This window comes from Thermobia domestica, chromosome 6, assembly GCF_964235325.1.
Source record: "Thermobia domestica chromosome 6, izTheDome1.hap1.1, whole genome shotgun sequence".
Lineage (NCBI taxonomy): Eukaryota > Metazoa > Arthropoda > Insecta > Zygentoma > Lepismatidae > Thermobia > Thermobia domestica.
The window spans coordinates 37,624,237-37,649,401 of record NC_137459.1 but is presented as its reverse complement, the minus strand read 5'-3'; the positions used below and the strand labels follow the sequence as shown (position 1 = coordinate 37,649,401).

At 38.8% G+C, this 25,165-nt stretch overlaps 1 protein-coding gene and 1 long non-coding RNA gene across 10 annotated transcripts in view; one reads left to right on the top strand and one right to left on the bottom strand.

Annotated features, from left to right (window-relative positions):
- Cadps (calcium-dependent secretion activator 1) overlaps positions 1-25,165 on the bottom strand; it is a 794,056-nt gene that overhangs the window by 288,712 nt on the left and 480,179 nt on the right. The window lies entirely within an intron of this gene.
- LOC145687944 (uncharacterized) overlaps positions 1-25,165 on the top strand; it is an 88,038-nt gene that overhangs the window by 62,326 nt on the left and 547 nt on the right. The gene's annotated exons all lie outside the window — the stretch shown is intronic.

Here is a 25,165-nt window from a genome sequence, read left to right as displayed (position 1 = left end):
AGAGATACTGATAGCCCGGGGTATAGTATCACGTACGCCTTAGATTCTTACATCTTAGATAACTGGGCGATGCTCGTTGCCAGAGCGGTCAGTAGCCGTCCCACCATGCCTTAGATGTCGTCGAAGGACATCGGTCTGGAGACCTGCCAGACGTGGGCAGAAGGCTTAGTGAGTAGAGTACACTGAACTGCTCTGGAAGTTTGTGAACTCGCATTATCCACTAGAAGAAGAGATCTTAAAAACTGTTCAAATTAGATTGAGAGACAGAATTGATGACGTCATAAATGCACGGCACATAGGAGCGAGCGGAATGCGCAACTTATTTCCCCTCACACCAGAATTCAAGGTGGGTCCTGTATGGCAAGTTGAACACGATTTTTCTGTTCAACTGCATGTCTAGGACCACCACTCTTTGCTTCGCCACTGCAGCCTATCACAATGCCACTGAACACGTTCTCAGCGATAAGCATTATGTCAGAGGTAATTGTGGGATAGGAACTTAATAACGTAGACTCGCTTTCAAGAATCAGTTGGTTAGTATTCGAGTATTTGTATGAAGGGCCACCATGTCTCTGATTGGACTGGCGATCAACATTTTAGCTAGGATGGTCCAAACAATCCTTCTGTGGAGGCTCCTTCCATGGTGGGACCACACTTACTGTGGAAATCATCTGCATTTTACATGTACACCACCAATGGACTACAGATCATGTGAGCGAATTCCGAGGGACAACCACCCAGCCTTTCGTAATTCCACTCTTGGCAAGCTCGAAGTCACTTAGTTGCAGACACAGACTGTGATCCATACACAACGGATTCACATACAACAACACTCGTAATTTTGTCCTAGTACCTTCAAACTACGTACTAGGTGCATGTTCTCTGTAGACACTACGTTCAGTTTTCTCTTTACAATGACGTAGGACATTCAAATTGAGATCTGCATATCCTCTATAACAAACATTCTGTGGTGCGAGTTTTATTACAATCAAGAGATGTATGTGGAAAGTTCTTACATACGTTTCCACTAATGTGTATATTTGATATTTGCACCGGGGTGAAGAAATAGTTATTCTGTTGATAATACCTATTATGTCTCGACTCTTAACAGATCAAGTCATAAGTTCTTTAAGAAACAATGCCCTGATTCATTGAGGTAGTACGTAAAAAGATTAGTTGGTTGGTTAGAGTGTAGCATCCCATTTAGCACAGAGGTTGTATGAGACATATTCCTATTGTTTAGGTTAGACCTCCGAGATGTCCCGGAATTACATCATCTGTACCCACCAAAATTGTTCAAAACTCCAAGTGTCCCAGTTTTTCTCCAAACATAAGTTAATATGTATCATTCGTGCGATATTTTCAATTTTCCGGTTTTATTAGTCATTGATACTCACAAGGAACGACATGAACGTGTCATCCGGACATCCGAATCAAACCTAGCTCATTCGATAAACATAACAAAGACATATTCATGCACAAAAAATTAAGTGCCATGGACAACGGAGTAAGTCCCTGGGGCCCATTAACCCTGTTAGTATAAAGAAGATCGTAGACTCGAAGTGAAATGGCTATTGCATCAACACTGTTCATTGGAATGTCATAGTTTATAGTTTATTCTCTTCAGCATGAAACAAGGTTTCCAGAGGTGTTATGTATTCGGGCCTATAACGTACTTGAACAGAGAACATTGGACGAATGTGGGGGAAATTCCCTCCAAAAATCCCTCCCATCAAATTTTGCCCCTTCTGGAGTGGCCCCGGGTAAAAGCACAAAATCTACATGTATCCCGAAAAATACTATAGGGAATAAGAAATGAGTGTACCAAATTTTGTTTTGATAAACGGAATAGGTATGGGAGGAAAGGTTTGTATAACAATACGCTCTGTACATACAAAACCAAATCTCTCTGTACATACAGGACCTGACCTTATATGTGGTACAGATATTTATAACCCCATGCCGTAAGCGTCGGTGGACCAGCGATGGGCAACTAGCGACATCTCGCCAAAAATTGGCGACCCCACAGCGACGATCCGCGATGGCGCCACTTCCGTTTTAAAAATTATATCACCAGCGGCTCACAAGTGACAGAGACGCGACGGAACGCCAATGAACCTCAAAATTACACCCCTAAAATACGTTAAATCGCCTATATGCGTGATTTGCTTACATTAAGGTGTCTAAAACACCTTTTTTTTTTAAAAAAAAAAAAGCAGAAAAAAGTAACCCGGAGTGGGCGCGAACCACCAACCTTTAGATCACTAGGCGCACGTTCTTCCGATTTTTATTTTATTTTTTAGAAAAAAGATCACCCGATCATATTTCAGTTTCCTGAGCACCCGAGCTTCCTCGTATACAAGGTTTCTTTAGCCTTTACCACATTCGACAGGGACACGAACACATACATATCCAAGACAGTTACAATTCCAAAGGCTCTCCCACTGGGAATCGAACCCGGGACCGCGTACACCAAAGGCGGACGTTCTAGCCACTAAACAAGCGGGAAGGGCTAACTTCGCCACGGAGGCGACGAACAAAACTTCGCATGTAGAGGGATAATTCATTGAAGTCTTTTTCTTTAATTTGGATACTCAGAGTAGGCCTTTAACCACGTATATTCGACGATAACCTTTGGGATCAGATAAAATACATTCGCCATGTAATTATATAACAAAATGACACGCGTCTAGTTACTGTATTTCATAGTTCTCCCATATGTACTTTCTAATGATCGGTGAAAGTTGCCATCTAAATTTACACCATTATTCGCACTCATCTCGAGACTTTTCATTTCATGATGTAGAGGCAGGGGTTATTATTGACCCCCGGAGCTCACTTTAGAAACAATTCGTCAGGGAATATATATATATATATATGGTCTAGGAATTAATACGCACACATTGAAGCTGTAGTACAAACACAAAATACATAAATACCTTAAGAAAAATATTGTCCATCGCTAGCCACCACTTTCGCCCATCTGTCAGGCAATGTACGGATTCCGTGGCGAAAGAAGTCCTCATCCTTGGAAGCGATCCAGTCAGAGACCCATGTTTCGATATCTTCTGAAGAAGTAAACCGCTGTCCAATCAAATCGTTGTTCATGCAATCGAACAAGTAGTAGTCCGAAGGAGCAACGTCTGGTGAATACGGCGGGTGGGGTAAAACTTCCCATCCGACATTTTCTAAATAGGTTTTGACCGGTTTTGCGACATGTGGGCGAGCGTTATCATGTTGAACAATAAGTTTATCATGTCTGTTCTCCCATTCTGGTCGTGTTCTGGCCAGAGCTTGCTTCAAACGCATTAATTGTCGTCGATAACGTTCTCCATTCATAGTTTCACCCGGTTGCAGCAGCTCATGTACACCACACCTTTCATATCCCACCATATGCACAGCATAACCTTTGCACAGTGAATATCTCGTTTTGGTCTTGATGGACCTGGTTCACCTGGTTTCACCCAGGCCTTTTTTCGTTTAGGGTTCTCGTAATGGATCCACTTCTCATCACCCGTAATAATTCGATGCAGAAACCCCTTTCTGCTCTGTCGTTGAAGCAGCAATTCGCAAATGGGTTTTCGTCTTTCAACGTCTCTGTCTTTCAATTCATGTGGAACCCAATGTGACATCTTTTGAATCATTCCCATGGCTTTCAAGCGTTTGGAGACTCTTGTTTGATCAACGCCTAATGCTGCTGCAAGTTGTTCCTGCGTTTGACACGAATCCTGCTCGAGCAATGCTGTCAATTCTTCGTCTTGAAATTGTTTTGGCTGTCCAGCTCGCTCTTGGTCTGCCAAGCCGAAATCACCACTTCTAAACCGTGCAAACCACTTCTGACACGTTCGCTCAGCTAGAGCATGGTCACCATACACTTCCACCAAAATACGATGACTTTCAGTCGCACTTTTCTGCATGTTAAAGTAATGCAGCAGGACACCCCGCAAAAACACTTTATCAGGCACAAATTGCGCCATGTTCACTTAACTACAAACTGGTGTTGTTGACGCTTTAATCCACTGCCCTATACTACGAACGATACGCGATGACAGGGGTTTGCAACACATGTGTGGATACACGGAACTGTGGGACGCTCCGTTCGTTGCGCCATCTCTTGTCCACCCGCACGAATTAATTCCTAGACCAAATATATATATATATATATATATATATATATATATATATATATATATATATATATATATATATATATATATATATATATATATAATAATAATAATAATATGAGCATGCACATGAATGACGATAGTTCGTGTTGGTCCTGTCGTGATTCTCCGCGACAAATCGAAGGAGCGCGGACCAAAATGAACTCCTTGATGCTACGCGGTGGTACCTTCAATATCCCGACTCTAGATATCTGTTTCGATTCGACCAATCCCTGTCACTAGTGGCATACTAGCGGCAATACTATATCGACGATAGACACTTATCGGCAAGTGGGCCACTAGGTGTTGGCGACGTTTACGGCATAGGGAAGTTTGTGGTAGACAACATCATGTTCGTGGGTTTCCTTGGGATAACCCTGTTTCCTCCCAGTTTTTCATTCCATCACTTTTTTCATCATCGTCTTGGTTAATCATCGTCTTCCTTAGCCTAATAGGCATAATCGTGGGCCATTAAACTCAAAGATTTCATTTCATTTTTTCGTAGTTCGGTAATGCTATACAAGAACCAATTAGTTTTTACTCAACAGTGCTCGTTACTTTCTCTGGTAAGGTTTGACTTAGCGTTCCTATCTCTATTGGTTTTAATTGATTATTTCTATGATTTTCTGTGCGAGGACTTCACTCGGCGTAGCTATGTCGTTCATTCCGTTGCCTAAAATATCAACTACTATCTCTACCAATAACTAAAAATTCTATATTTAAGCGATTTCGTTAGGCCTTTTACTTCAATTATGTGCCATGAATTCCTACACAAAGCATGTTCTCAGTGCTCACAGAACGCTCTGTGTATCTTTAGAACATTAAAGTTCCACTTTGTTGATAAGATGAGAGGAAATTTTGGTTAGCAACCAAACTGGTTGTTGTTGAATCAACAGAACACTAATATCACCGAAACTCCCATTGTTGTGTGTGTGTGTGTGTGTGTGTGTGTGTGAAAGAGTTGGAGTTGATCCTGGAATGCCAACGAATCCCTTCATCTCCCGCATTCTCGATTGATTTCACTTAAGCAGACAGTGTCTTCATTAAATTTATTGACCTTAGTGAAGATAGATCACGTTTGACGATGGAAAGAAAACAGAAACAGTTCTCCTGAAAGAACTTAAATGCAATAGCGTTTGAGAGCGCATTATTTATAACATTAGGATATTTATACAGAGATAAAAGTTTTGTATAAATGCCGGTTAGGCAAAAGGAGACGGTGTTAATGAGACATGAATGAAATGGTGGAACGAAGAAAGTGGGAGGAAACGGAAGCACTCCGAGAAAACCCACGAGTACGGTGTTCGTCCACCACAAAGTCCACACGACGCGAGCTGGGATCGAACCAGGCACTGGAGGTGAGCGCTCTACCACAGAGCCACCGCGCCCCCCGCGAATGTAAGAAGTAGCATATTTAAAAGTGAAAATACTATTTTGTAAAAGTTTGATATAAAAGAATATAGCATTTTAAATAAGTTTTATACTATATTTTGTTATTTTATAATCTATATGCAAAACAGACAATAGATCTGTGTGTTGTGAATAAAATATTCCATAGTATTGCTTGATATACCTTCGGGGAGTATACACGGACTTGAAAAAAACATTTGATGCATGTGTTTCCCACTATAATAGCGGAATACGTTTTGGAATTCGGCTTCACTTATTGCTTAGATGTCTGCGTCTGATTTATGTTATATGTGACTAATGATAACATAGGTGTGTCTATGATGGATTATGTTTTGTAAAGGAAACTTAACTGTGTTTTAATCTCATTTAACTAACTTTGTTTCTGTGACATAGCTAAGTGTTTTTCGACTTCAATGAAGCGGTCATTGAGACGAGTGAAAGCGAGCTTTTATCATTCTTAAAACATGCTTCTTTCTGTGAGGATTTTCCTCTGTCTCTGTCTGGAGGACGCTAACTCAGTAGTAGAGCTTTCGCCTTTGGCACGAGGAGTCCGTGATTAGATCCCAGGTCATGTGAGTTTCTGGCAGACACGATCACGTATGTAGCTTTTCTCGGAGTTCTTCCGTTTCCTTCCACATTTTCATTCCACCATAACAGCCAGGTTTTGAAAAATCAGTGGGACAGCTCAAATTTACAGCCAGAAACCAATTAAAAATAAAACGAAATCTTTTGGTTTAACGTCCCACGATTATACCGTTTAGGCTAAGGAAGACGATGATTACGGTAAGTGAATGATGGAATAATTTGTGGAATGATAATGAGGGAGAAAACGGGAGTACCCCGAGAAAACCCGCGGATAAGATGTCGACAACAAATTTACTTGGCCGGGATTCAATCAGGGACCCCACGCCCTAGAGGTAAGCGCTCTACGTCTGAACCACACCGTGCCCCCCTTAAGAACCAGCTAATTTACCAAAATTTAAGCGCGCATTGTTGTATAATGATAATATATACAATGCAGCAAATTAAAATGCACGGCTTGTCTTTAGTTCAAAAATTAAAGTCTTTGTAGAATTTTTAATTTTCATCTCACTCTTAAAGAAAATAATCTAAGAAACAGTAGGTCGTTTGATGAAAATATCAGTTTCGAAGTTCAATTTATTTTATTTTTCGCTTTAAGTTCAAGAACATGCATGTTTGGGTTTTTCCTTTCCTTTAGTTTTCTTCTTTTTTTACTTTTTCTTATTTTCTTCTCTCTGTTTCGTGAGGGTGTTGAGCAGTACCACAAAATTCTGAGGGTGCCCAAGCAACGGAGTTGGCACCTCTGGTTACCACCAATTCTTTCATAATCTTTGCTTTTATTAATCATTTTCTCATTTATGCCAACGGATATAACCGTGGGACGTAAAGCTATAAATATCCTTTCGTTTGTATTTCTGCCTGATCTATGGTGTATAATAATCGTTTGTTTTATTAAATGCAGTATATGCACTCTCTGAGATTCACTAATGGAATCTGTTGTCATGGTTATATAACTCATAGACAAAGGGGTAAATTCAACTCTAATTTCGAAGACTGTTGATATACATAATTTATTTTTTTTTTAATAAAAACTATTTGATTATATAAATGAAATCAAGAAAGTTCTATCTCTTTTTCACTCACCACCTTTGAACATCGATGTGTCACCTAGGACGTACTTGGAAGATCAAAAATAGTCCCCATCAGCATCGACGACCTTCCGCCAACGTTCTGGAAGGCTATAGGTTCCGTCGCGGTAGAACTTGGTGGGTTGTGAAGGGAAGAGCGTATCAAGTTCATTTTGCATCTCTGCTAGGGATTTAAACTGGTGTCTCCTGTGATTACCAAAGGAGTGGAACAGGTGATAATTGCACGACGCAATATCCGGGGAGTATGGCGGATACAATAGTGCTTCCCACCCAAGGCGTAGAATGGTGTTCCGGGTCATCCTAGCCACGTGGCGCTTAGCGTTGTCCTGTAACAGGAGTACCTATTTTCGATTCAGAAGTGCTCCAGAGTTTTGAGTTTTACTTGAACACGGCTCAACTGCTGACAATACAGCAGTTGGTAGCAGTTCCTATGCACGATGTTGCGAGCAGTCCGCCAAACACACAGGAGGTCCTTCTGCTGCGGTGCTGGTCTCGGCTGTTTCGGAACCGGTTCATGGGATGCTAACAAATGAATACAGCGCCGTGGAGCTTCGTACACGACCCACTTCTCATCACATGTCAACATTCTGTCCAGAAATAGCTCCTTCCTCAGATGAGACAGCAAATAAACACAGGTGTCTGCTCGCGTTTCCTTTTAGCCCGAAGTCAAATCATGTGGGACCCATCGACCGAACTTGCAGTGTTTCCCAAGTTGATGGAGATGCTGTCAAATGGTTTCTCCACTCACACTGAATTGTAGTCCCAGTTCTTCACATGTCTGGACGCTATCTGCCTCAATTGCTGCATGAAGATCTTCATTTTGTACATGTGTTGGTCCAGGCATATGGTGCGTCTTCGAGTGTTTCATCACCGCTCCTAAACTTATTAAACCAGCGCTGTACTGCCCGCGTAATCACGGGATCCACAACAAAATCCTGGCATATCTTCCGCTCCGCTGCAGGGGTGTTTGACCTCAGTTTGAACTCGTACAATAAACATGCCTTTATGACGCTCTGTGGAGTTCCCATGTTCATTCTGTCGTTACGCAAGTTCACGGTGTATCTGAATTGCCACAATCAGGTAGTATGTAGGATATACCCACACCAACTGACCTTATCTCCATTTGCATTTAATTCATGGTGTGAGGGCCAGTGGAACACAGACCTTCACAAAAAGCGACAGAACTTTATTGGTTACCTTTATATAATGTCAACTTATTAATCCATTCAATAATTTGGGTTTTCTTCACAATCTCTTTAAGACAGTATATTATATATTAAATTATTAAATTATTACAAGTTTTCTTATTAGTCTCAGGAACTGAAATTTAGAAGCCTAATTCCTTGTAAGACTTGCTTTTTAAATGTTAAGAACTGAAAAAAGATTATTTTGTTTTAAAGAGTGAGTAAATAAATTTGAAACAGAAGTACAATACTTGGCATGGTATTTTTCTCCTCTCAATGTTTACACAAATAGGATGCTTTCCGTAAATTTACCCAAATTGAGTTGGGAATAAGAGAAAAAATGAAAAATAAAATGTTCAGGAGATTCTGATACTTCAAGATGACATGTGGTTTATATTTCTGATTTCTCTGAAACACTATGCACCGTCATATGTAGTGCATTACGTGGATAACAAGGCGAGGTAACTTTTCAACAGACTTCGGTTCTAAGCCATTGTGTGTGATTCGATTTCTATTCTCCTATCCACCAGCAGCCAGGAGAAATCCTCTGCGATCTACTTGACTTAACTCCATATCTAATGCACCTTTGTCTTTATGACATCTCCAGATAGTTTCTCAGAACCTCACTTCGCAAAATGTCAGTTCTACTAAAATTCAAACAATAGTTCTTTTGTGTCTTCTCGCCGTGATTATTATGATGAGTGCATTGACTTTCTTCGAGTCTTATGTTAGCGAGTCATAACAAGACGTGTGCTCTCATCCTTAAGTAACAAATCACTTCGCCGTCTTGAATGAAGTTTTCCACTTCAAGCGTTACTACTAGGATACGGACAAATCGCTAATTTGCCGTGTTTTTCACACTTCCTGGCAACGAAACAGTATGTTAAAAATGAAGTGTTCTTATAAAATTCATTGTGCTGGCTAAAAATAGCAAAATTATTTAATTGTGACAAATACTGTAATTGATGATAGGTGGAAACAATTTTGAACACACATCATCTTTTAAAAATAAATATACTGATTGTTCCACCTGAACCTTTGGTCTGTTGTACACCATACACAAAAATGGTTATTAATTAAAAACTACTTGTTTATAATTTCTTCTAATTTGTTCACCAACCACCACGAACTCCATACCAAATTTATCCATCATTCAAAGACTTCGTTTATACAAGCAAAGCGATAGCACAAGTAGCAACATCCATTATCGTTATGTAGGAAAGACATAGGTAGGTGGTGACATCTTTTATCGTCATGCAGCAAAGAAATAGTGGAGGTAGCTAGATCTATTATTGACATGTAGGAAAGAGATAGCGGAGATAGTGACATCTATTATCGTCATGCTAGAATGAGCGGTGGTAGTGACATCTATTATCGTCATGCTAGAATGAGCGGTGGTAGTGACATCTTTTATCGTGATGCAGGAAAGAGCGGTGGTAGTGACATCTTTTATCGTCATGCACGAAAGAGATAAGAGAGGTGGCGACATCTATAATCGTCATGCAGGAAAGATATAACAGAAGTGGCGACATCTTTTATCTTTATGCAGGAAAGAGATAGCGGAGGTAGCGACATCTATTATCATCATGCAGGAAAGGGCGGTGATAGCGACACCTTTTATCATCATGTAGGAAAGAGATAGCGGAGGTAGCGACATGTATTATCTTCGTGCAGTAAAGAGATAGCGGAGGTAGCGACATGCATTAACTTCATGCAGGAAAGAGATAGCGGAAATAGCGACATGTATTTTATTCATACAAGAAACAGATAGCGGAGGTTGCGACATGCATTATCTTCATACAGGAAATAGATAAGAACAGGTAGCGACATGTATTATCTTCATGCAGGAAAGAAATAGTGGAGGTAGCGGCATCTATTATATTCATGCAGGAAAGAGTGGAAGTAGTGACAACTTTTATCGGCATGCAGGAAAGAGATAGCGAAGGTAGCGATATCTTTTATCGTCATGCAGGAAAGAGATGGCAGAGGTGGCGACATCTATGATCGTCATGCAGGAAAGAGATAGCAGAGGTGGCGACATCTATGATCGTCATGCAGGAAAGAGATAACAGAGGTGGTGACATCTATTATCATCCTCCAGGAAAGAGCAGTTGTAGCAACACCTTTTATCGTCATGCAGAAAAGAGATAACAGAAGTGGCGGCGTCTTATCATGATTGCTTATTGTTACGATTTTCGTGATGAAAAGACTAAGACGTTTGTCATTTATTATTACCATTCGGCATATTTGAATATTATAACTTTTGATAAGTAGTGAGTTTAATAACACTTATGAAATAATTTCCTTTTGGATAGTAAGTTTCTATCCTAAGAAGTGCATTAATAGAGTTCACGTTTTCTTCGATCGAGGATTAGGACTAGGAATTAGATGTCTGGGCTTTCGGCACTAAGCTCGTCACGTGTGAAGGATGAGGTCTCTTGGCGATCACACTGCGCGGGAAACTGGGAAGGAAGAAGGAATGGAAACGTATGGAATCGCCCTGGACAATTCTGTAAGGTATCATCTCGGCATCACGGCCTGGTATGAATGAGGAAAACACAGGAAAATCTCACTCTGGATAGCTGGCCTGAAAAAAAAATATACTTTTTCGATCGCGCATCCCCACCGGGATTCAAACCTGGAACCGCTCGTACCAATGGCGACAGCCTTAGCGACTACGCTACACTTTTTTGGATTGAGGTTACATGTACATCACTGTCCCAAAATATACATATAGTTTCTACTAACAAAATACACTGACATGCTAAAACATTATGACCACCTACTTAATGTCTGGTATATCTACTTTTGGCTTTCATATCAGCAGTAATGCGGTTTGAGATGGGAGCAATGAGGTCTTGGTAGGTGGACGGAGACATGGAGCATCACATCTGCACACGCAACTCATTTCATTTTTGTAAATTCCGCAGAGGGTGTTGATGAGCTCAGAACTGGCGTTCAATCATATTCCAAAGGTGTTCAGTTGAGTTAAGATCGGGTGAGTTTGGAGGACATTGAATCAATTGCAGCAAACTCATCATTGTGCTCCTCGAATCATTGCAGCACAATGTTGGCCTTCTGGCAAGGAACATTGTCCTTATGAAAGATGCCATTACCAGATGAAAATATGGCTCACATGAATGAGTGTACATGATCAGCAATGACCTGCCAATAGCTAGAAGCGGTCATAGTTCCCTCCACATGCACGACTTGGCCCATGTATGACTATGTAAAGGCTCCCCAAATCATGATGGAGCCATCACCGGCCTGTCATCGTTTTATTGTGTACATATCGAGCAGCTGTTCCCCTGGAAGACGATGGATTCCAACCCGGCCATCCATCGATTTGATGAAGGCACTCCTACGCTATTCTCGACGGTCCAAGAACGATGGGCACGTGCCCATTTTAGTCGTAATCGATGGTGTCATATTGTTAACGCTGGTACACGTGTGGGACGTCGGCTATAGAGGTCCACATTTTAAAATGTACGGTGAACTTTGTCCTCAGCCACAATTATGGTTTGTCTACTGTTGAAGTCTGTTGAAGTACGCTGTTAATTACGCAGCAATTTGCGTCCTATCCTGTTGTACCAACCTAAACGGTCAACGACGTCCGTAATTTATTTCTTAGGTGTGGCCGCCCCACGTCTTTTGGTTTTGTGCTACTTTCACCGTTCTTTTCTTTTGGAAGACGTTAACAACGGTAGCTTGCGAACATCCGACAAGTCGTGCTGTTTCCGAGCTTCTTATTCCTAGCCGCCTAGCCATCACAATCTGGTCTCAATCAAATTCTAGAATATCGCTGACCTTCGTCATTCTACGCACAAGCATCACACTGAATGATCAAGTAAGACCCCTGTCACCATCTGGCGAGGGGGTTCTGCTGTAGCCCGTGCCTCTTACGTCAGTAAAACGACTTCGTTCAAAAAGTGGGGGATGGTGACAATGTTTTGGCTGGTTAGTGTGAACTGCCTGAAAAGCCCAACGTAATCGCTAGTGTTGTTAAAATTATTCAATTAACTTTACTTCTGTTGTTCGAATATTCAAATATCCGAATATTTATCGATATGTTAATTTTAATGGATTTTGATGAACTGACAATAAATTAGGAAAGAAATGGTGGAAATACATTTAAGAAATGTTGTATGCTTTGTCCAATTCCAACAAAATTTATACTACAGGACGTATAGCTGTAGAGAACTTACGGTGTTCTTAACTAAAATACCAGCTAGCTACTGTAGGCAGCAGACCAATCATAGTTTCTGTAGGGGTCATTTTGCTAATGGGTTGAAACTTGTTTGACAACACGACGTATCTACTTGTGCAGATCAGTTTATGTAGGGCAATCGTTCTGTAGAATTGCCGTTCGTGTCAGTCAAGATGCAGGAACGTAAATAAGGGCCCCGCAGAACCCGCATTGAGGGTTCCTCAAGCCATCATGGGGGCCCTAAATCGAGAAGTGGACGTAGAGAAGGGGCCCCGCTCCATGCTGTCTGCGGAAGGGTCCCCAAGCCTTTAGTTACCCCACTGTCATGACGTGTCCATGGTCCATCGCTGTTGCACACCATACGATGAAGGGGATTTACAAAGCATGCATGGGGAGGGCCTGAACAGAGAAATCATTCTGGCCACTCTAACTGACATGACGTTGACCCCCAGTGCATTCATAGCTACAGTGGACCCTATGTAAGTGGACGAACACTAAACAAACTGTTATTGGAGACTGGTATCTCCGTTTCTCTCACATGATTACCCCGTTTCTTTCACATGAATGAAGGGTGATGGTATTCAGCAGTGAAAGTTATTTCCTCGCTGCGCCTTCCATATGCAGTGTTTGCTCAACATCAGATTTTAACAGATATAGGAACAGTTTGTTGCAGAGCATATATTTGCAAACATCTTTGTGTGATTTAAGGGATAATTGCGTCATAAAACAAACCCTGCTATATGATGTTGCTATCAAATTACTCTTATAATTTTCTGTTAAGTTTTCTCAAAGATAGTTATCATATTTTTTAAAATTTGTAACAATAATATGTGCCCACGCTGAGAAAAAATCGCAGGTGGCGTACTGAAAAGATAGGTTACATGCGTAATTCCTGTAGTATTTGGACAACATATAGCAGACATATAACTGAAGACTCATGTTTTATAATACTTTCCGTATAAATGTTCCATCTATACCTACTTTCCGTATGAAATAATATAGGCGGTCAGGATCTCACATACAAATGGAAATATATAACATACAGCTGAAGAATGTAACATAAGTATATTCATATGATTCACGGAAAACTGTTAGATGTCATACATCCTGCAACAGCATGCTGTAACATCTAAGGGCAGTGCGTATGTAACATATCGATAACGTATGCTCCATACTGATTTCTGTAGTAAGCAAGAGGATTCCATATATTTGTACAATATATCGCTGTCCGGAGAACGGAATTTTCTCAGTGCAAAAGCGGCATGTATCTGATATTTTCCTGCCGCCTAAAGAACAATAACAGTGAATGTATTAGGTTTTTCCCTCTCCTATAAAATTTTGAATTGTACGCTGAGTGGTTTCTGAAGGTGCAGTGATGATTTCTTCTTCGGAAACAATGATGGTCATAAGTATGTTTGCATACGTGAAGCTGAGTGGAAAAATCAAGTTTACACTCATCAGACAGGACCCGCACGTGGCATTTTAATACGGGAACAATTACACATTTCGCTCGCCTCTGGTCTAAATTCAGGGAAATATGACCACTAGGTCGTACATTCTTAATATTGGCAGTCCTATTTTCGAAGTTAATCAGGACCCCATCTTACAGGATATCGCGTATTCCCATGTCACCAGGGAGCTTTTGTGCTCTACCCGGTATACTCTTTGTGCCCTGACCTGGTAATCTCCGTACCTAAGCATTACCGAATATATGTGGGACATGGTGGAACGGCGCCTGACAGTCAATTGGACTCCAGCCATCGCCCATTTGCGCCAATATCTAAAGCGTGCGTGAGATACTATACCTCAGATGGACATTCAACACCAGTACGATTGTCTACCTCCGAACAGCCATTTCTGTGGCTGGTAGAAGTGGTACCATGCATTGCATCTTTTGAAACACCCTGTAGAGCAGGTTCGGCATGTTTAACGAGTCTTATGTTGGGATCACTACCATCATCTTCCTGTATGTCAAATTTGGATTAGATCGTCACTTTCTACTTGGTGTTCTTTAATGAGTTTCTACCAGTGTTTGAAAGTAATACAGGATACTGAAAGAACTTCAGAAAAAATGGTGTACTCCATTGAAATAAATAAAAGCATAATTCCAGACCTTTAATCGCTTGAACAACATTATTTAAAATGGATATTATGTTTAAGAAAATCAAAATACATCTGCTACAACTTTAAATGTGGTTTTAATCCATGCATTTTTCACAATTAATGATCACATATACTTTTATACTTGAAGAAAAGTGGAAACATTCTAATTTCGATGTCAACATTTGGTGTTAAGATCATTCTCTGTGCATATTCAGCTAAAACACAGTATTAATGTTGGTAACACAGTTCTCGCAGCTTGTACAAAATTTACATATATCATTCACACCAGAACATTACCATGTTCCAAGTTATATTTCATTTTTCTACTTACTGTAATGTGCAATGTTGAAGCCACAACATGAACCAGTGACATGGGATCGACCTTTCGTAACAAATCCGTGTTATGCCATACAACAAGCACTGTAACATTGCATCTGTTATATGCTTGTGTTCGCAGTTGTGTGCTATTTCCATTATGCATTGAAGTATACTTGCTTGCGTTACAACTTCATATCTGAGCTCGCGTTTAATTTATAAACTATTTACCAGCCAGATGAAAATCAAGAGATGTGCTATTTCCGCAGCAGAGTATCATTGTGATCAGTTATTTCGTGCTTATTGTTGCTAAGATATGAGGGTTACTTTGCCTACGAAATGCGCCGTAAAAAGCGGAAATGAACACGAAAATCCTTACGGCCAAATTGATCATCCATTAAATATTGATAAAATTCTACATCAGATACATTTATAACTCTTCAGCAAATGAAACGGGAAATTGCTCTCGACCTAGGAAGCTGTGATATTATTAATATCTTGAGCTAAAAAGAAAAAAAAAGCGAATGAAAATTGATACGTAACTTGAGAACAAAATTCATAAGCGTTCATGCAAACATTTACAACATACCAAGACTAGATATTACTTTTCTCTTTTAAGTGTGCTAAAAAAAATTCTCATCTCCGTTGGTTGAAAGAGAATTTTAAAGGAAATAGATATGGTTCTTTTCAGTAATAAACAGAGTACTTAAACTCTGATTCTGTTATTCCTGCAAGACAGTATTGCAGATAGAACAGAAAGAAAGAGAGAAATAATAAAGATTAAAAAAAGCACTATAGCAAAAAAAAAAAAAAAAACACTATAGCAAAGACAGGACTTCTACAACTTACGCCAAAACAAGCATAGCTCTTCGCTTAATATCAGCATTGATAGAAATTAGAATAATACAATAAAAATAACTATATATTTATAATTTAAATAAACATAATCTCAACCAGTGTAAAGGATTCTCCCAGCAGAAATTACTTGAAAATTGTTCTAGGTGAAGTAGAAATGAAATGAAATTCTTGAGTTTTACGTCTCACGTTTATGCTGGCAGGCTTAAAGGAGACGGTCAAGATGAGAAATGAATGAAGTGGTGGAATGAAGAAAGTGAGAGGAAAAGCAAGAACCCCGAGGAAACTTATTCACACAGTGTTTGTCCACCACAAAGTTCACTTGGGGCGAACCAGGGACTCTATGCACCAGAGCTGAACGCTCTACCACTGAGGCGCACCGCGGCAACCTCTATGTAAAATAGGTTTTAATATTTATGATTAAGTCCAAATTATTACAAATAAGTGGTTCCCAACCTTTTTAACATGGGGCCTCCTTCATAAACCCTGGGTAGGCCTACTTCACGTCCCCATTTCTTTCCACTCGTTGGCCATACCTATGTTTTGTCTTACACCAGCTGCGTTTTGAGATGCAGCATTGAATTCTCAAATTTTCAATAATAATAATAATAATAATAATAATAATAATAATAATAATAATAATAATAATAATAATAATAATAATAATAATAATAATAATAATATATTTATTTTTAGTGCCATGAACAGCCAGGTAGCAAAAATACAGCACTTAGTCATAGAACTAAGGGTTATAACACACATCTTATATTCCTTTTAATATTAATAATACATTTGTTTCGACGATAGGAGGTCATTGTTTATCCTATAATGTACACATAATTTTATGACTTGTGTCTTGTCTGAACAAACATAATTACTTCATTCTTCATTAAAATTAGTGATGAGCGCAAGAGTCTTGGTCTTGCAGTTTTTGCAAGAGTCTTGCATGCAAGACCAAGACCAAGACCAAGACCAAGACCATACCTGCAAGACCAAGACCAAGACCAAGACTCTTGCGCAAGAGTCTTGCACAAGTACGGTACTACTTGATTTTTTTTATAGAATGTAAAAAGGAAGGGGAAAAATCATTACATCTTTCACGTGAACTTCTTGACTCCAGTAAAAATACCGCCGGAGTGAATGTGTTCCCAGTAGTTTATGCAATCCATGTGAGTCGATCTGCTCCTGTAACATTTAGCTACAGTATGTCGTTTTTTGAATCGGTTGTTCACGAGACGACCGACAGCTTAATTCTATGAATTGTTACAAGCTATAATAACTTCAGTGTCTGATTTACTTTGGTCATCATTTGATCATTCACGACGGCCCATGATTGGATTTTGGGAAATCATACGAAGAATAGTTGTGTCCATATGAAGTGAATAAGCAAAAATAAATTAGAGCATGTTATGGACACGGTAGCTCAGTGGCAGAGCGTTCACCTCTGGTACATGGGGCCCTGGTTCGATCGCAACTTGCGCTATGTGAGCTTCTTTGGTGTACAGACACCCTGTGCGTGGGTTTTCCCGTTTCCTCGTACTTTCTTCATTCCACCATTTCTCATCATCACTGTTTCCCTTAGCATCAGTGTAATAATCGTGGGACGTTAAAGTAGATGTGTTCTTCTTCCAAAACTAAAGAAATTTAGTATTGAACATCGGCAATTCCGTACACCATAGGTGCCGACTACATGGGTATGGCCTTGGCTCTGAGGTTCAAGCATCCGTTGGAAATTTTTAATGTGTACTTATTTTATGAATAACATTTTCATGACATTGACAAAAACTTAGCGCATGTGACCGCAAGTTTGATTTCATAGGTGGATGCTTATACGTTGAATAATTGTTTATCAATATAACTTATAGCCCCCTTAGGTATACGGCATATCTAGGATTCAACGATATAACATTATACAACAATAAATAATCTATATTCACCAGGGCGGATCCAGAAGAGGAAACTTTCTTATTTTATATATATAAATAAAACTCATCCCAAAGTTTGGAGCCCTTAAAAGTAGCAGTATGACAACCCACCGCTTCCCCCAGAAGTCGGTCCTGGATCCGCCCCTGATATTCATAACTGAGAGTGATTTCGTACTTATTTCAAATAACTTGAAGTTTGATGCCGTTATTATGTATTTCTAATGTAGGTCAAAAGTATTTATATAAATTGAGTTTACACAAAAAACATAGACAGATGAGTCGTTTTCAGTTTTCACTCACATTATTCTAAAATATTGGGGCCGCGGTGGCTCAGTGGTAGAGCGTTCAGCTCTGGTGTTTGGGGTCCCGCGTTCGATCCCAGCCCCCGCCAAGTGAACTTTGTGGTGGACAAACACCGTGTGCGTGGGTTTCCTCGGGGTTCTCCCGTTTCCTCACATTTTCTTCTTTCCACCATTTTCATTATCATCGTCTCCTTTAGCCAAGCCGGCATAACGTGGGACGTAAAACTCACAAATTTAATTTAATTTCATATTCTAAAATATTAAGAGGTTTAATTATTATTATTTTAATTTTTTTCTCTCTTTTTTGGTCAATATTGCAAAACATACCATCATCGTTATAATAATAGCTATTCTGCCATTATTGGCAGGTCACTTCCTGCAGCTGAGAAGCTTCGATGACTGTGGTCCTCAGCTAGTTTCTTCGTCTTAACGTAGCAATTTTCTGTCTTAATATCTTTCTTCAACTACAATCTCCTTCGCCCCCTCCCTCTAGCACGTCCCTCATAATACAGCTGCTCCTCAGCCAATGTCCTCCTCTTAATTACATCTAAAATTCTTCTTTTCTCCCCTACTGCTACTATTTCTAAAACCTTCGCATTCGTTTTCCGTTCAACCCAGCTGATTCTCTCCTTTTTTCTCCATACCCACATTTCGAAATTCTAATTGTTTCATCGTTTTTGCGTAATGTCCTTGTTTCTGCCCCATACAGTACATATTAGAATCAGTAAAACAAAATTTCATTATTTAATTGGGAGTTTGTTCAATACAAAGATGAGCTAATCGTGGTTGGAAAGAAAAAAAATCTGACGCCTTTAGAGTGTAAAAATAATTTTGCAATTTATGGTATTTCAGTAATCTGTGCCGTCTTGATTTTCTTTCATGCGTCTCACTGTCAGGGGTAGCCTCCCCAGTTTGGCAACCAGTGGAGTATTGGATCTGTTAAAACATATAAAAATATTACGAAATGTTGTGATTTATCTTATAAGTAGTGAAGCGTGATCACCCATTGAAAAAAAAAAGTAAAGGTCATCGCCTATGTTGTACAGTGTCATCACACTTACACGAAGGTAAAATATATTACATTTAGAAACATACATTGTATTTCCCTCACTATTGACGCAATGTAGGATTTATTATCCCTTATATCCAGAATAAAATTTACTTATGAAAATCATAGATTTCTTAAAAGCAAAACTTGCAAGACTCTTGCAAGCAAGACCAAGACTGGGTGTGCAAGACCAAGACCAAGACCAAGAGTAGGTGTGCAAGACCAAGACCAAGACCAAGACCGAGGGTTCCAGTGCAAGACCAAGACCAAGACCGCATGTGCAAGACCAAGACCAAGACCAAGACCACCCGGGTCTTGGTCTTGGTCTTGCATTTGCTCATCACTAATTAAAATAGCTAGTCAATTATCTTAAAATTGTCCTTAAAACAAGGATACCGTCAAACATACAAATATACTATAAAAAATATGCATACCTATTAAAATCTATACGTCTGTTCAATAAATACAATTATCCCGATAATATATTAAAAGAACTTCTCACTTTTCTTAAAATTATAGAATTTTTATCTGTCTGGACAAACATAATTATTTCATTCTTCATTAAAATAGTTAGTCAATTATCTTAAAATTGTCCTTAAAACAAGGATACCGTCAAACATACAAATATACTATAAAAAATATACATACCTATTAAAATCTATACGTCTGTTCAATAAATACAATTATCCCGATAATATGTTAAAAGAACTTGTCAGTTTTCTTAAGATTATAGAATTTTTATTCATGGGAACCACTTCCGATGCTCTTCTAAGATTATATGTTGGTACCCTTATACCTATATTATGTAGGCAGTATTCACTACTATATCTATTATCTAAAATATTCTGAATAAAGTTTTTCTCTATCATTTTTCTTCTTACATGTAATTCTTGCAACCCCCAGTATTTGTTCCAGTAATCATAACTATGAGAGTAGTAATCTTTTTTCTTATTTCTACACAATAGCCTAATGAAACATTTTTGAACCGATTCAATTTTGCTACATAATGTTGTGGATATATTATTCCATATAATTGCACCAAATTCTAATCTGGGTCTTACAAGTACCTTAAATAGGTAGACATATGTATTTGCATTTTTAAACTCAGGCCACTGTCTAAAAACAAACCCTATAGTCTTTCGTGTTTTATTTACTATGTCATTAATATGATAATTGAATTTCATATTCATGTCAAATATTATGCCTAGATCTTTAATCTTTTCAACTTTCTGCAGGGATATTCCATCTATGACATATTTGCTAACATAGTATTGCGTCTTATTGGTATATGAAATAAACTTAGTTTTATTACAGTTTATTTTCAGTAGATTATTTTTACACCATATACTAATACTATCCAAGTCTTTTTGAAGTAAGTAGTTATCGTATTCGCTATTTACTATTCTAAATAACTTCAAATCATCAGCATATAATAATATATTTGAGAATTTAACCTTTCCCGTCAGGTCATTAATAAATAATGAAAAAAGAATTGGTCCTAAAGGAGATCCCTGAGGTATACCATTCTTTATACAGCCAATACTGGAAGTTACATGACCAATTTTCACTCTATATGTTCTGTTTGATAAATAACTTTGGAACCATCGAATATACTGAGAGGATAGACCAACATTGGATAATTTACGAACTAGAAGTCCATGTTCTATAGAGTCAAAAGCCTTTGACATATCAATATATATAGTGTCAACCTGTAGTCTATTTTTAAGAGCTAAGTACGTAAAATCTGTAAAGTGTACAAGATTCGTAACAATTGATCTGCCTTTATAAAACCCATGCTGAAATTCAGTCAGTTTATTTTTTACATTAAAGTATATATGGTTGTGTATTATTATTTCAAATATCTTACTAAATGCATTAACTAATGTGATTGGCCTATAATTTTTCATATTATTTTTATCTTCTGTTTTATGTACAGGTACAATATATACTTGTTTCCATGTCGATGGAAACTCTCCACATCTAATAATAATAATAATAATAATAATAATAATAATAATAATAATAATAATAATAATAATAATAATAATAATAATAATAATAATAATAATAATAATATCACCAGGCTATATGTATCAAGTTTTTAATTACGTCAAAATCTTGAATAGGAATAGGAAAGACAAAATGTCAAACACGTAGTGTCTGTGAACTTTTGCTTAAGCTAAATTTAAATGATGATTACAAGTGTTGCTTTAATCATAATTTCACAGTTTATTTCTGTGAGTAGCTTGCGTCCTTTTGCTCACTTCTCACACCTCCCAGGTTGGAAGCCAATGTCATAAATAATGCCTAGCCATTGACTGACAGGGTAATTTCTTCTTTCTTGTTTGGGATTGATCAAACCGTAACCCCACCTACTTTTAAAATCCTCTAATTTTAATATCTTTGGTACTTAGGTAAAGCGTCATGCAACAAGAAGCTCGCAAGAGAGTGGTGGGAATAATAGTTGTCCGGATTGCAATATAGCGTCCCTTTCCAGCACTTGAGGCTATATGAGACATGCACTGAGGAAAATCCGTTACCCGAACAGCAGTATATTGTACGAATATATGGAATCCATAAGTTTACTGAGCTCTTTCGTGGCTAAGTGGTTAGCGTACGCGTTTTTGCGGTGGGAGATCCAGGTTCGAGTCCCGGCGGGAGCTCTTGTGGTTCTGATTTCACGTTTACCAGTAGGTCCACGTCTCATATAGCCTCGCTGCTGATCGGGACGTTAAACTCAAAATAAACTCAACTCCTTAAGTTACTACAAAAATCTGTACGAAGCATGCGTTATCTACATGCTACATACGTACGGCATTTTTCCCACTTAGATATTACATCATGCCATTGCAGGATGTCTGACATCTAACAGTCTTCCGTATATTAAATACGTCAGCTATATGTTATATACGTCCATCTGTATGTGAGATTCTCATCGCCTACATACATTTTTTTGTTTCATACGGAAAGTACGTATATATGGAGCATTTACACGCAAAGTATTATAAAAGTTATACGTTTGCTACAAGATTTTACCTATAGTCGTAAGTTAAGTCGTTTTACGTACGCTACATATGTTTTTTTAATGTGTGGATGTACAGTTTAATCCGAACCACCTTAAGGCGTTTAAATTTCATCGCTTTCCCGTTAGGAATCGAACGCAGGACACCGTGCACATATGCTAGTTACTAGACTGGTGGCGACTAGGGCGAGGGGAGTAATAGATGCAGTCAGTAATAAGGATAAGGTAGTGCTACTAAACTTTACCAGTGCAGATGGCATAGGTTAATGAAAAATTGACCCATGACCCACTCGCCCACCACCCACTGTGACCTACGACCCAGTGGACCCACGACCCACCGTGATCCACTCTAACCCAAGACACACCGTGACCCATTCTGATTCATCTCCCACCAAAACCCATTGCTATCAACTCTGACCCATGATCCAGGCCTCCCCTATACTGAATAAAGTGTTTACACTTGTAATAAAACGAGGCTGTGAAATTATCACTAATCGGAATTTGAATTTCTATGATCAATCGTTCAAGCAACGCTCTGTTACAATATCGGTGGATCCGATTTTTACGATTTAAATTGTTACGTGTTTGGCATGGGTCAAATTAAGATGAATTTCAATTTAATTATCATATATAATTATTTCCTTGTTGAATTGCAAATAGTTTTCCGTGGAAAATAGGATGAAATTTGAAAGTCTCAAATCAAAGTAGGTCAACGTAAAGGAAAAATAACAGTGTAAAATTCGAAAGTGTCTCAAAAGCCAAGTGGTAACTTCTATTGCTATTATTACAATTACAAATATCAATATTAAAAAATACCTAAAGTTATTTTCTCACTTAGATATACTCATCTTAGATAACTAAATAGAAACAAATGATAAACGAAGAAAAATGGAGGCCTTAAAAATAAAACGTAGACAAATTCACCAGTGTTCAGAAGATGCTGTCTAAATGTGCTCAGCAGAGTGGGTTGGTGGGTCAGAAAGGGTCATGGTGGGTGCTGGGTCGCAGTGGATCACCTCCTGTTGACGGAAGACCCACTGACCCACTCACAAATCTTGACCCACTTGATCCAAGATCCACTGACCCAATCCATCTCTGCTAGAAACAGATTTACAATTTTCAGTTTTTATATAGGCTACTTTAACTAAACTATGCAGTGGAGCTCTCCTTACTACATTTACATATGCCATTTCTCTTTAAAATCAAACGCATATCGGTACCTCTTCTTTTATATTTTATTTGTATTACAAAGCTACGACAAAATATTCGTCCTTCTTCCAATGTTAAACCAACCTAACTATGTGTAAAAATCTAGTTTAAGTTCACAAAAGAAATAAAAGATCTCTGAACAAAGCAAGTTTTAATTCAAAGTAATACTTGTGTAACAGTTTTACCAACTAACTAAACCTCTTGGCTTAATCAGACACAGTCCTCAGAAAGTTCCTAGTGGAGAAGGGTACGTCTAAGGGTTTAAGAGTTGATGATTGTGTCTGATGAAACCAAGAGTTTTAGTTAGTTGGTAAAACTGTTTCACAATTATTACTTTTAATTAAAACTTGCTTTGTTCAGAGATTTTTATTTCTTTTGTGAAGTTAGTAAAGTAAAGCTAAGCTAACATGAACCGTCTAGTTTAACGTAAGTTAAATGCCACAAACATCAAAGTCAATTCAGTAACTTATCCTGACGACATAGAGTGATCGCTATAAATAGACAACAGAAAATTCACCATAAGAGACGTGTAGGATGATTGAAGCATTCCACAAAATGATGATATATATATGGCACAATTCAGTGAAACCGAGAATAATGTTGAAAACTGAAGTAAGCTTCCATAGATTGCAACGCTTCTCTCACAACTTGGGAACGTACTACAGCCATATTTTGGACAATAGAGAAACGACTCTTTCAGAATATGTCAGTCATGTTCTGTAAAACATGGTTCCACCGATAACTCGGAAAACACCAAAATGTGCCATACAGCGTTATACTGGGGAATGCTTCGGTTCCTAGTTCATCTAACATTCCCAACAGAAGGAGGGTAATGAAGCAAAGTAAAGTTAGGTTATTGAAGTTTTACGAGAGGCCGAGAGAAAAATAGTTTAATGTAGTGAGAAACTTAGATTGCATAAAAACCGAGTAATTTATGGAATAACAACATATGGGAGGGGTCATTAGAAAGTAAGTTTACAAAGCCTGCAGTGAAATGTGTATATATTATTTCATACAACCAATACAGCCAACAGATAATACACACATTTGGTTATTTTTCGACCCATCGGTTGAGGCATTTGTCGCATCGTGGGATGGGGAGTTTGAAGATTGCCTTCTGGTAAAAATCCTGTTCTTGCGTTTTCAGCCACATTGTCACGAAGTGTTTCATTCCCTTCAAAGTGATGGATTCCTAGGTGCTCCTTCAAGTATGGGAAGTGAAAGTCGCCTGGATCCAGATCCGGGCTGTAGGGAGGAGGGTCGACGATGTCCCAGCGAAACTATTTCGACAACATGGTGATTTTCTGGGCTGTATGTGGGCGCGCCTTGTCGTGAAGGAAGATAACGTTCTCGGTGAAAAGTCCTGACCGTGAACCTCTACCGGCTGCCGATGATTTTCAGCCACGGTTACATATTTCGCCCTCAGAAACCGAATAACTGAGCGGGCTTCTTCGCTAGAACAGTTTTCCAAACGAGTCGCCATTTGTGTTTACCTGCAACTAGCGCCGTAGGTAGCGGGTTGCAGAAACTCTGAACAGTTGCCAATTCCATATAGCAAAATTACTGTACATTCCCCATTCCTCTATAACAGACGAAAACTCCTGAAATATCGGCGTTGTAACATTTGTTTCTGATCCTCCCGCGTAAAGCCATATCCAGAGTTGGGTAAGGGAGAAATGATTTGAAGCAAGAACTGAGCAACTTTGAAAGCAAGTAATATATTACTTGAATTTGGGGTATATGTCATAG